The sequence below is a fragment of the Trachymyrmex cornetzi genome, unplaced genomic scaffold (genome assembly GCF_001594075.2).
Source record: "Trachymyrmex cornetzi isolate Tcor2-1 unplaced genomic scaffold, Tcor1.1 scaffold287, whole genome shotgun sequence".
NCBI lineage: Eukaryota > Metazoa > Arthropoda > Insecta > Hymenoptera > Formicidae > Trachymyrmex > Trachymyrmex cornetzi.
The window spans coordinates 2,804-16,457 of NW_017297556.1; positions in this window are offsets into that span (position 1 = coordinate 2,804).

Below are 13,654 nucleotides of genomic sequence, written 5' to 3' on the forward strand. Positions count from 1 at the left end.
ATACCATCAGGATACCAGGATGAGTTCCTAACAATAATTAACATTTGGAAAGATAATCGTGAATTTTTCTTACCAGTGGATCGAAGGGAGGCCACATCAAGTAGGATAAGAAAGATTGTAACCAGACCAAAACGAAAATCCATCGCTAAAAAAAACGTATAAGAATCACACAAGAATATCGAGATTCTACTGCATTTGATAATAGAAATGAGCTGTTGTGACGATTAACAGCTGTGAAATCTGTGTATATCTTTTTCCTATCCTATCTCTCCCTCCTAATTACACATGGAATAGATATATAAAACGATAAGTAGAAACAACAAAAAGAAACAAAGAGAAAAAGAGAGTGTATAGGAGATCAGGGTGGGGAATATGATCTTATATTCTCATAATGTACTGGGGTCATCAAAGAAATAGCTGACGTAGTAGTCTTTGCAATAGATAATTCAACTAGATTTGATGAAACAAGTAGCAATCATTAATTACACACTAAGAGTTAAGTTATGACATTCCAACAGAGCATTATAGTGTAAAATTGTCGAAATCGTACCGGTTCCTGAATCGCACTATCTCGCTTAAAAATTCAATTATTTATTGTATTTATATATTTTCTTACGGATTATTTAAGAACTACATGGTACTTCAATGCTACTCCGTTAAACTCGTGATATGAAGCGCAATAAGAGTGTTGTTATATAAGTAAAGAAATCGTGATAGCGTTGCTATTTTTCAATGCATTTCATAGCAGAATTATAGAAAGTATACATAAGTTAAATAGACTAAGTCTTGATCATTTGTTGTGTTTTAGAATATTATTAAAATTAAATTAATTGGATTAAAGTTTACTTTACATTTTTTTAATGGTTAAATAAATAAAAGTTTTTAAAATGCTCTCGTTTTCTAAATTCCACCATAATGTAATTTCTTAAATCGCATTACAATCTAACCTTTTAAATCGCACATTACCTAATATTTCATCATTTTTTATATTTTTATTTCATTTATTGTTATGTAAAAATGTACATTGTAAACCTGCGAAGTGTTTATTTTATTTCACATAGAAACTCCTTAAATTTAACTTCTTAAAATTATCATATGTTTCAGAAATTATCAAAAATATATTCTTAAGTTTTTAACAGCATAATAAAATACAATTTCTTTCTTTTCTTATATAATTATTTAAATTTTTTGCATTATTATAATATAAAGTTTTTAATGAAGAATATTGATATAGTACGATTTTTAGACAACGAATTTCCTCATTGCTAAAATCGCACCATACTGAAAAAAATCTTCATTTAAAATTATGAAAAAGTTACATAAGAATGGGAAAAGAGTGCAATTTATTGTGCTGCAAAAAAATTCAAGAATATTCTTTATAATTTCAGAGTTATGAGTCTTTAAGTGAAGAATGTTATTCATCCTAACTCTATGTATATTGAAACTGTAACTTTGCAAGTATAAGGTATAATTAAGATTATAATGTATTTTATGTATGGATATTTTATTACGCGGAAAAAAATGTTTTATACAGGGTGTTTGATAATTAATGAAAAATCTTTTGCATAGGAGCAAAATGGACTAAACTGAAAAGAAAAGTCCTTTGCCATTTTACAATTTTCGTAATAGTTAACGAGGTATTAATTACTAAAAATTGTCGAAAATTAATCTTCAATAATTTTTTACTCAAATACTACCAGCTTTACAGAAAACCTGCAAGAGACAAAAATTGTTTACTATATTCTCATAGAGCTCTAAGAATTTTTTCAGAATTTTTTATCAACTTTTTAGTATTGCACTTTCTTATTTTTACCAACATGAGAAAATACGGTATTAAAAAATTCTCAAAACTTTATGAGAAAAAAATAAACAATTTTTGTCTCTAACAGTTTTTCTGTAAAGTTGATAGTTTTTGAGTAAAAAATTATTGAAAACCAATTTTCGGCAATTTTCAGCAATTAATATCTTGTTAATTATTGCAAAAATTGCAAAATTGTACAGGACTTTTCTTCTTAGTTTAGTCCCTTTTGCCCCTATGCAAAAGATTTTTCATTAATTATCAAACACCCTGTATATAATAATATAAAATTATATAAAAATATACATTGTTTTATTTTACATAATTGTACATATAAATGGACATATTTTATATATAATTATATATAATTTAATATGTATGTTTATATATAATTATATGTAAATATATTTCCATTTGTATACAAATATATAAAATTATATATAACTTTATATAATTTTATATAATTATATATAAAATGTTTTTGCCCGGGTATTCAATTTTAAAATTGATATTAATAAATAAATTTGTTATTGTTATGCGAATAGTATATTTGAATTATAAAAAAGTTCTCAATACTATATCAATAAAAAATTTAATTTAATTTTTAATGATATTAATTGTTGAATATAAAATTAGAACAATATAGCACCAAATTTGTTTTAAAAACACAGAATCTGCCCTTGCCTAATAATATTCTTGTACAAAATAAAGAAAGAAAGAAAAAATGACAATAAGTATCGATAATTCGTCAAATGTAAAGTTGCTACTGCAGTTTATCTTCGTTCATAAGCATTTGATTGGTCAATTAAGGACCTCTAATTCTGACGTAATTTATTAAAGCAAACAAAACAATAAGTATACTCAACAAAAATTGAGAAGATACAAGATCTTGATAGAAAAAAAAAAATTTAATCCAGTATCACTCGTTAACAGACAACAATATAAAAATTAATAGAAAAAGTATAATAATAAAACTCTTGATATTAAAATAAACTAATCTCGTAAATTCCAAGTAACGTTGTAATGTACACGTTAATTTTAATTTCCCACTCAACAATAACTATAATATAACACACGTGTTATATTACAGTTATATTGTTGAGTGGGAAATTACAGTTAACATGTATATTACATGTAATTTGGTGTTTGCTGGGAACTAATAGATTAATGTTAATGAAATGACAGCACAATAATTTCAGTGTAAGAAGAAAGATGTTATGCCAATAGGACCTTGTCCTTTTTTTTGTAAAAAATAAGTTTATCGTATAACATATTTTACTGGACATTCTATCAATTTTAAAAGATCCCGCTCTAATTATATTGAAAGAAAATTTTGTCCCGATGAAACGAGTTAATTTTCAAATATGATGTAACTTACAATGTGGCGAACAAAATATGTCGTAAACACAAGACTCAATAATAGAAAATTACGATGACGCGTAGTTCCATGCGAAGTGCGGTCGACTACTGCAATGGTAGTTGATAGGTACCCAGCTCTGATTCCATACCTCGTTAAGAGGTTGGAGTATTTCAAGGTTGATCAAAGATTGACATTGAACAAGGAATGAGAATTCCAGACTAACAGTTCAAATACGTAATATATTTTGAGTTCTTTTTATTACTTATTTTGTTATAAAAATTAATATATGTGTAGAACAAAAGATAGAAGTGTACATACAGGGTTATTTAAAATGTGGGAGTTTCGGAAAATCCTGTATGAACGATAAAAAAATAGAAATAAAGGAAGTAGAAATATTTCAATAATAAGGAAACCGGATATATAACCTACCTGTTTCTTTTCTATAATTTTTTACTGAGTCTAAAATATTTTATACTTTATTCAGGCATATATTGACATAAAACACTAAGTAAGTCGTAAAATATTAATTTTTTTATAATCGTACCTTAATACTTTTATGAACAGAATAATGAGATAAATCAATTGGTGGAAAGAAAACACATAGTTGCTTTAAAAAAATATGTGTGCAAAAAGGATAATTTTTTAAATAAGCAACTATGTGTTTTCTTTCCATCAATTGATTCATCTCATTATTCTGCATATGAAAGTATTAAGGTATAATTATAAAAAAATTAATAGTTTATAAATTATTTAACACTTTATGTCAATATATGCCAGAATAAGTATAAAATATCTCATAAACTATCGGTTTTTTATATCACTACTTTAATGCTTTTTGTATATAAAATAATTAAAGGAATATATCATATATATAAAAAAATCATAAAATTCCATTTAAGAAAGTAGAGATGACCTTGAAGTCTCAAAAAATAAGATTTTGAGGACAAATTTTTTGTTTTGAATCGAACAAAATGTGGCATTTCCTTGGATCATAATTTATCAAAACAACGGAGATATTTTACGTGATCAAGTTAGAGTCGTTAGAGGAAACATTCTGTATATTTTATTTAGGAAAACACATTTTCTCTTTTAATGGAATTTAAAATCAATATTAAATCTACGAATTTAGTATGCGCAATTAAATGCAGAATCGAGAATTCAGTAGAAATATGAAATCACCTCCAAGGTTCTTTAGAATTTATCGAAGACTGATAAGATCTATGAAATTCAACAGTCGTAAAGAAGTTGGAGTTCAAGAAATAAAAATTTACAAAACGCAACGTTTAAAATAGATGATTAGAATTCGATGAAACGGAATTATGTATATGGAAAGAACAATTTTGATGGATGAATATCTAAAAATTTTGATATAAATATAGATTTAAAATTCCACCCCTGCAACTCCTTCGATCCAAAGTGCGTTCCGTAACGCGCATGATGCGCATGATGCGCATCCATTGTCCTTGTTTAACATTTGGTGAGCAACAAGGATAAACGACGCATTATGCGCATCATGCGAGAAACGGAACGCACTCCAAATCGTCCGCAGCCTGCAACCTGCCGCGCGCGCCTTTGACGCACAGAAATTTATTTACGCAGACACTGGCTTAAAACAATCTATCCTTTCACCCGATGATAATGGACCGGAACTTGATTACAGAAAATACAATATCACGGAGAATTCTTCGAGCGCACGGTGAGTCGCTCTCCGATGACGCCCTTTGTATATCTTAAAGTTATAAGAAAGAAAACCCAAAAGGTATTCTCTAATTACGCTTAGACTACTGATAGGGATGAAATACATACCTTAGGTGGAAAACTTGTATAATAAAAGATAAACTTTTTAAATAAAAATTTTTATTTAATAAACGCAGGCGAGAAAATGCGTTACAATCACTATTATTATCCGTTCACTTTTTCATATATTAAAACAAAATTTGGAATTACTACATGCAATCTTCTGAAAAAATCATGCAATCTTATTAAACAAAGCGTAAACATCAGAATCTGAATCAAATTTATTAGATCATATCTTAAATTTAACATAGTTTCCACATATCTATTTAATTTTACTAAAATGAATAATCTCGCTTTACAATAATTCACGCAAACGACTACAAGCTATCCAGTTGAATAATATAAAAGTAATATTGCGACTAGAACTCAAAGATACTTACCAACAATTATATATAACTAGAAATAAGATTTTCAAAGTTACCAATAACATCTACAAATCTTTACCAACTTACATAGAATGTGTATTTTTCAAATACCAAGATTATATTAATAATTCTTATTTCATTAAACAAAATAATAAAATCAATCGAAAAGTAGAGTGATTAAAAACAAAAACGTTAAAGTCTGTTAGATCTAAAATTAAACCTATCACTTATTATTGTAAAATTCCAAATAATGACAAACATAATGTTTTAAGTATCGAATCAAAAAACAATATTTTTATTAATCATGACCATTCATGACATAACATACATACTAATTTAGTCAATAATAACTTAAAGACAATATATATCCCCCCTAACAAATTTGAAGATGCTTCTCCCCTTGATGTAATACGTGATAAATAGTTTGTAAATCTGAGTGACATTAACATACCAAAAGAGGTTCCTCCTGCAATTAGGTGAAAGATTTGGACTTTCCATCAACAAAAATAATGTTGACAGAACCTTAGTAGAGTTTATCAAACAAATTGAAAATAACATAAGTGGACGTCCAAACATAGTAAATTTTGTCAGAAGCAATACTATTCCGATCCTTAATAGATTCTATAAAGAATTTCCTTCTCCGAATTTCATTGAAAAATTAATTAATGAATGGATAAATAAAGCAAAAAAATTCATCAAGAATCATCCAGACATACTTATCACCATTGCAAACAAAGGAAATGTTACCGTTATTCAGGATAAGATTACTTATATAACAAAATTGGAAGGGATCTTGACAGACATCGACACTTATCAAAAAATAGACAAAGACCCAACAAAAAAATCAACTTATGATCTGAGAGAGACATCTTACTTACTAAAATAGAAAAGCAAGGGTTTTATCGATGAATTCACGTATCGAAGATTACTCACCACGGACGGGAACATACCTAGGGCTTACGGAGTTACAAAAATTCATAAACCAGGCAATCCATTAAGAGTAATAGTATCATCCTTAAACAGTCCATTATATCATCTTTCTTTATACTTACACAATATTATTAATAATAGCATACCAAATACCTCCAGCTACATAAAAAATAGTTTCCACTTAGTAGACGAACTAATATTGGAATACATATTGTACCTGAATATGTTTTGGTTTCAATGGATGTAGTATCCCTCTTCAACAATGTTCCTATAGAATTGGCACTAAATAGTATCAATAAAAGATGGGATTACATCTCTGCGAAAGTAAGTATTCCTCAGGACGAATTCATAATAGCTGTCCGAATGATCTTAAATTCAACTTTCTTTTCCTTTAATAAAAATTTTTATAAACAGATTTTCGGCACTCCAATGGATTCGCCACTGTCTCCAATAATAGCCGACATAGCAAGACCTTGAAATATCAGCAATAGAAAAACTGCCAGTACCATTATTATTCTACTATCGATACGTGAATGACATTGTGTTAGCAGCCCCATCAAACAATACATCAATGACATACATGAAACATTTAATTCATTATATAACAGACTACAGTTCACCATGGAGGTTGGTATAGATAGTAGATTGAGCTTCTTAGACACAATGATTATAATAGAAAATCAGAGAATCATATTTGACAGATATACAAAAGAGACTTTTTCCGGTAGATTTCTCAGTTTCTATTCTCACCACCCGCTTTGCCATAAAAGGGGTATAATCTTTGGCTTTGTCGATAAAATTTTGTGTTTGTTTCATCCTCGCTTCCATAAAAAAAAATCTAACTAAAGCCGTACAAATATTTCTCGATAATGGGTATCCATTTCTCTTCAACTTTTCAGCATTAGAACAAAGAATAAAATATCACATACACATTAATATTACTGAACAGAATTAACGAGCAAAAGAAAAATACTTTACAGTTCCATATGTAAAATCGATTTCAGAAAGTTTCATGCCGTCGTGGAGGACGTGAAAATACTTGATAATGAATCATCATACAATAAAAGACTAATATCGGAAATAGTTCATGTAAAAATGCAGAGACAGGGTTTAAGGGGGGAAATACATTAAAACCTTAAAAAAATGTAAAATTTTTTTATTTCATAAAATGAAAATACCATATCTTATAAATATGTACCCGAAATTTTAGAGCAAAATTTTAAGTATTTTGAGAGTTAGAGCCTGTGACTCATCTTCGCTCTGCGCCGCATGAACGCGCTGCAGGTATATTCAGGCGCTCGGAGTAGAGAGACCTGTTCTTTGTAATCCCCTCTTTTTAAATCTTTGAACTGTTGTTTATGAAGAAGTTTTATGAAGAAGCAGAAGGATTATTGTATGGGCCTGGGATTGCTGACTAGCCGGTAAGTTGATGAAAACATTACCTTTCTACTACTCGAAACTTTAACTACTCAATTTTCTCAAAACTCTTTTTTCAAAATTGGCGGGAAATCTCACTCAAAAACTATTGCACCAATCACTTTGAAATTTTTGGCACACATTTTAATAACACTTATAATTCCTAGTTAGACCTAAAAGTATCACAAAATAATTGTTTTAAAGTACTATTTCAGAGCAAAATTGAGCAAAAATTTTGCTAAAATTTCCATTCTTTTTTTCACAAGCGTGTAATTTCTTTAATTTTCAAATTTTTTCACTTTTTTTAGGTTTAACGAGAAATTATGAATGTCAGTAACAATACCTCTTTTGCGTTTTTGTTTCAGACCACCACAAAAAATCGGAGAAATCCCGCCATTTGACAATTCGCTTCGCGACCTTCGGCACAGACTGTATTGTAACTCCGCCATTTTTTAATTTTTTCAAAAAACAATACTTTTTTATAGCTTTTTTATATTTTTCACTTATAGGATTAAATCGTCGAAACATTATTTCTCGAAAATTATGCGAAATAGACCTTGGAGAGAACCGCCACGTTCTACATATCATTTTTTTTCCACGTCACACTCATCTCGGAAGGCCAGCCACTTTCTAATCAAAACATAAAATACTTTGTTAATGTAGAAAGTAACAATAAACTATGTCTTAAGTTTCAAAATAATCGGATGATCCTTTCTTTAAAAAAAAATTCACGAAGATTGCCTCGTTTTCACTCGCCTAAATGTATTTCCCCCTTAAATAAGCGGACAGACACGAAATCGTTCCAAAAACTTACTCTGAAATCATACATTCCCTTTCTCCTTTGTAGTTGTCCCAATACTCATCTTCCCCCTCCTTCATATCGCTTTCTATCTCTCTACTTATGTTTTCTATTGGTCAGACAATGTAAAATTATCATTTAAAATTGTAACGTGTGTTGAGAAGCAACATTTATGTGTATACGTAAGAAGTTCTATCTCACTGTTGCTTGAATAATATTGCACATCGATCAATTGTTACTGCTTAACCATATAATTATTTCATTACTGCGTTCAATTCGATACACAGATCTTCGTTTAATATACATTTTTAATTCACAATATCAAGGTATTTATACACACACACAAATTTATAGACGCAATAATTAGCAATCTTATTAATTGTATTATACAATTTATGATAAAATCTAATATATTATATAATTTATAACAGAATGACTGCATTATGATAATAGAATTAGTACACGCAAGAGAATATTTGGAGATACTGGTAGAGTCTCGGCGCTAAGCCAAAGCGCAGCGACACTGCCGTGCCTACTTTACGCGAACCGGAGAGATGCATCAGATTGAGATTATCGGATCTCAATAACGGCTGTCTTGAGTTAAAGTATACCTTAATCAATAGCTTACACTCCGATTGTATTATATGTGTTTTTATTTTTTCTCTACGTATCCTACAAGCGGAGATATTGCGACGCAAATTTCCGAACTATCACTTCCCTGCTGCAAATTCCCATGGGTTCCTATAGATGACTATAAGATTCTGTAGAAGGTTGTGTAGTTACCTATAGGTATACATAGGACATCCATAGGAATGCAATAGGTTAGTATAGGTACCCATAGGAATGTGGACAGATGTCTCTATGAGAACTAAAAGGTTAGTATAGGATACCAGTTTGACGTATAGTAACATGTAGGCGTACGTAAGACAGTGGGGAGGTACCCCATAGAGACTGAAAGTGTCTATAGGCTACCATAGGATAATGATGTATACATATCTCTGTCCTATGTGCACCTACATGTTCCTATACGTCAAGATGCAGTATCCTATAGACCTTTAATTCCCATGGGCATCTCTTCCACATTACTATGGGTACCTATACTAACTTGAGAGAATAATTCGTAACTTCTAAAAACTGCAAGCCACAATAATAATTAATTAATAAACAAGGTGCGTTCCACGTCGGGGGTGAAAAAAAATCCTGATTGTCATAACGAAAATAATATACTCCTAACTATTTTGAGTCACCAAACGCACCTTATTTATCACATATGACCTTCAATTTTTGGAGTTACGGAAAAATTATCTTAGATTTTCACGTGGAATTACCTACACCAGTCGGCTGTTACAGCATTTTGTATACACACTTAAATATGTATAATATATTATAGGAACTACAGGGTGTCTCAGAATATTTGTGACTATTTTGGAACTATAATACAGGGTGTCCCAAAATATTTAAAACTATTTTCGTATGCAGATAGAGCGGATTAAATTGAACCGGAAGGTCCTCTATCATTTTGCAATTTTCGCAATTTTTATATCAATGAGCAAGAAGAACATTCTGCGAATATTTTCTGAGAAAAACAGATGAAGATCCCATATTCTCTTCTTATGTAATATTCAGCGATAAATCACTATTCACACGAGAAGATATTTTTAATTCGCACAACATACATTTGTAAAGCGTTCTCGACTCAGTTTAGTCTACCTTATCGGTACACGAAAATAGTCCCAAATACGGGACGTCCTGTACATCATTTAGATCCGATTGCATCAGTGTGCACATCATTCTTTTTCACAAGCGATCCCATAGGAGCTTCTTTTCATGGACTGATGCCATAGATTCCTATGTAAAACCTTGTAGAAAAATTTCCTACGTTATCTTATATATACATGCTGCGTAAATCCTAGAGGTACCTATTCTGAAAAATATTTAGAGGAAATAGGTACATCAGAGAAGCTATCAATGTCTGAGCTGTGTGGCTCAGTGGCAGGACGGAAGTCTACCAATTCGAAGGAGAGATCAGGCCAGAACAGATTGGTTCGAGACATCAGGTCAGGCCAGATCAGGCAGGTTCGAGATGAGGAGCGCCCTGATATTTTTTTGTGTTATCATCAACTGTTTACACTATACAAGCTCCTACAGAATCTTAGAGGCTGCACGCAATGAAAGAAATAGGAAACAGGGAACAGAGAATAAGAATTTTAACCTACCAGAAATCATGTATTGTGGAATACACAGTTTCTGATAGATTAAAATTCTTATTCTCTGCTTCCTGTTCCTTATTCCTTTCATTGTGCAGAGCCCCTTATAGTTCTCTATAGGAACCCATGAAAAAACCCATAGGAATTTACAGTAAGATAGGAGCCTCTTCCCATGGGGACCTGTCGAATTTATCATGGGTACCCATGGTTAAGCAAACCCATAGGAAAATTCTCCATAGGAATTTGCAGCAAGGTTTTCATTCAGATTCAGATTAAATACGTCATCATCAACCAAAAAAATGTACGACTGCACCGTCTGGCATTAGATGGCGGTAGAGGCGTTTAGATGCTTGCACATTCCAGTTGACGTTTGGTTTGGATAGAGTCCTAGGCCGGTATTCATAGTCAGATCTTATATTCAAGACCATCTTAAGTATGATCTTAAGAAGTCACGAACCAATCAGACGGCTACATTAGCGTCTTAAGACATTACTTAAGACGGTCTTGAAATAAGAATCGACTATAGGTCTGTTTTCTGTGGCTGAACTAGTGTACACTTTTGGAACTTAAAGTGAGAAAGATATACGTTTGATATTTCCCTGCTGCAAATTCCCATGGGTTTTTTCATGGGTTCCTATAGATGACTATAAGATTCTGTAGGAGCTTGTACAGTTACCTATAGGTATACGTAGGACATCCATAGGAATGCAATAGATTAGTATAGGTACCCATAGGAATGTGGACAGATGTCTCTATGAGAACTAAAAGGTTAGTATAGGATACCAGTTTGACGTATAGTAACATGTAGGCGTACGTAAGACAGTGGGGAGGTACCCCATGGAGACTGAAAGTGCCTGTAGGCTACCATAGAATAATGATGTATACACATCTCTGTCCTATATACACCTACATGTTCCTGTACGTCAAGATGCAGTATCCTATAGACCTTTAATTCCTATGGGCATCTCTTCTGCATTCCTATGGGTACCTATACTAACTTGAAAGAGTAATTCTATAGAAATAATAAAAAATAGTTTAAACTGAATATAATTCCACATTATGAATTTAACAGGGTGTTTTTATATATATTTAAAGTTAATATTCTTAAGGCTTCCACGAGTGCTTTCTATATAAAGATTATGCGTTTGGCGGGTTTTCTCCATGTCTAGATCCATTCTTGAAATTCCAATGTTTCGTACTAAATTTCCTATGTCATCCTATATATACATGCTGCGTACATCCTATAGGTTAATTATCACGGAAAAAAAAGATTAGTTGCAGCAGCAAAAGTTTGCAAGTGGTAGCTAAATTCCAATCGTAACATATGGATACCTAACGTCATATCTGCAAGGTCTAATTTCCATTAGCTCTGAGGCCTAAATATTGTCATTATAACAGACAAGCATTTTGCTATTATGTCGATCTATTGATCATTGCAGCAAACGTTTTCTGTGTAGCAGACAATTTGGTAGCAAATACAGTTTCAGCAAACCATATTTAGCTGTGGTAGAGACAATTTTCTTTTACACTGACATATCTGATAATTATGACAACTAACTTCATGCTGCTAAATAAATTGATCTATAACAGACATGCATACTTTGCTATCACGTCCTTATATTAACTATAGCAGCAAATTCTTTGTATGTATTAGCAAATTTCATAACTATAGTATCTAATGCAATTTCAGCTAATAGAATTAGCTGTAACTAGTAACATTTTTTTTCTGTGTATCTATTGTAAGAAATTTAGGGGAAATAGGCACAACAGAGAAACTATTAACGTCAGGGCTGTGTGGCTCAGTGGAAGTCTATCAATTCGGAGAAAAGACCAGGCCTGGGTTCGAGACGAGGAACGCCCTGATATTTTTCTCTGTTGTCATCAATTGTTTACACTGTACAAGCTCCTACAGAGGCTGTGTTCCAAAATTTACTGTCAGCACTGAAAATCTATAGTGCACATAACGTAAACTATAGATTTTCAGTACTGGCAGCAAATTTTGGAACAGACCCAGAATCTTATAGTCCTCTATAGGAACACATGAGAAAATCCATAGGAATTTACAGCAAGATAGGAGCCTCCTCCCATGGGGACCTGTTTAATTTACCATGGATACCTATGGTTAGGTAAACCATAGAAAAATTCTCCATGGGAATTTGCAGCAGGATTGTTTAAAGCGAGAAAGAGAGTTCTAGAACAGTCTAGTGCAGGAACAGAAAACAGACCATATGAATACCGGCCCTAGAAACCAGAGCCTCTCTGGAAAAATACTATTAAGAATCAATAGTTACTATTGGTGTTCCAGTAGTTACTACTGAGACTCCAGTAATTAATCTGAATAGAAAATGCAATTTTTCTATTCAATTGAATCCAGTTGAATCTAATTGAACCTAATTGGATCCAATTAAATCCAAAAAATGTTCCTTTTTATTTAAAATACATATTTGTATTGTTACGTCCAAGTTCCGATAATGTGGATGAGAAGGTTTAGGGAAAGAAAAGGATAAGAAGGGAGAAGCATGGAAGGACGTTAGAGCAGACGCTATGTCTCGCATGCATCAGCGGGAAAGGATGGAGCGAAAGGTCGAACGCACCGTTTATTGCTCTGAAATATGGGTCAACGTCCCGAAGGGACGATATGACACCTGTTTCCGTTGAGCAGTCGGTCCGACTTTTGAGTCAAGGAACTTAATCCTTATAACTCGGGACCGGACCATATGCGATCTCTGACGCGGGGTGGGAGTAGATACGAGGTCTTATAATCTTAAAACAAATACTAATTATGGATCATTACGTTCGATACATTCTACTTTTATTACTTATTATTAAAATATATTAGGATTATTACTAGATACTTAAAATTAAATTACACTTTACTATTTAAATTAGGAAATAGTCAGGACATTACGTTTAATGACATTGCGTAAGTTCTATTGCAAAATTCTAACGAATGAACAATTCCATTAAATTATATATGTATAT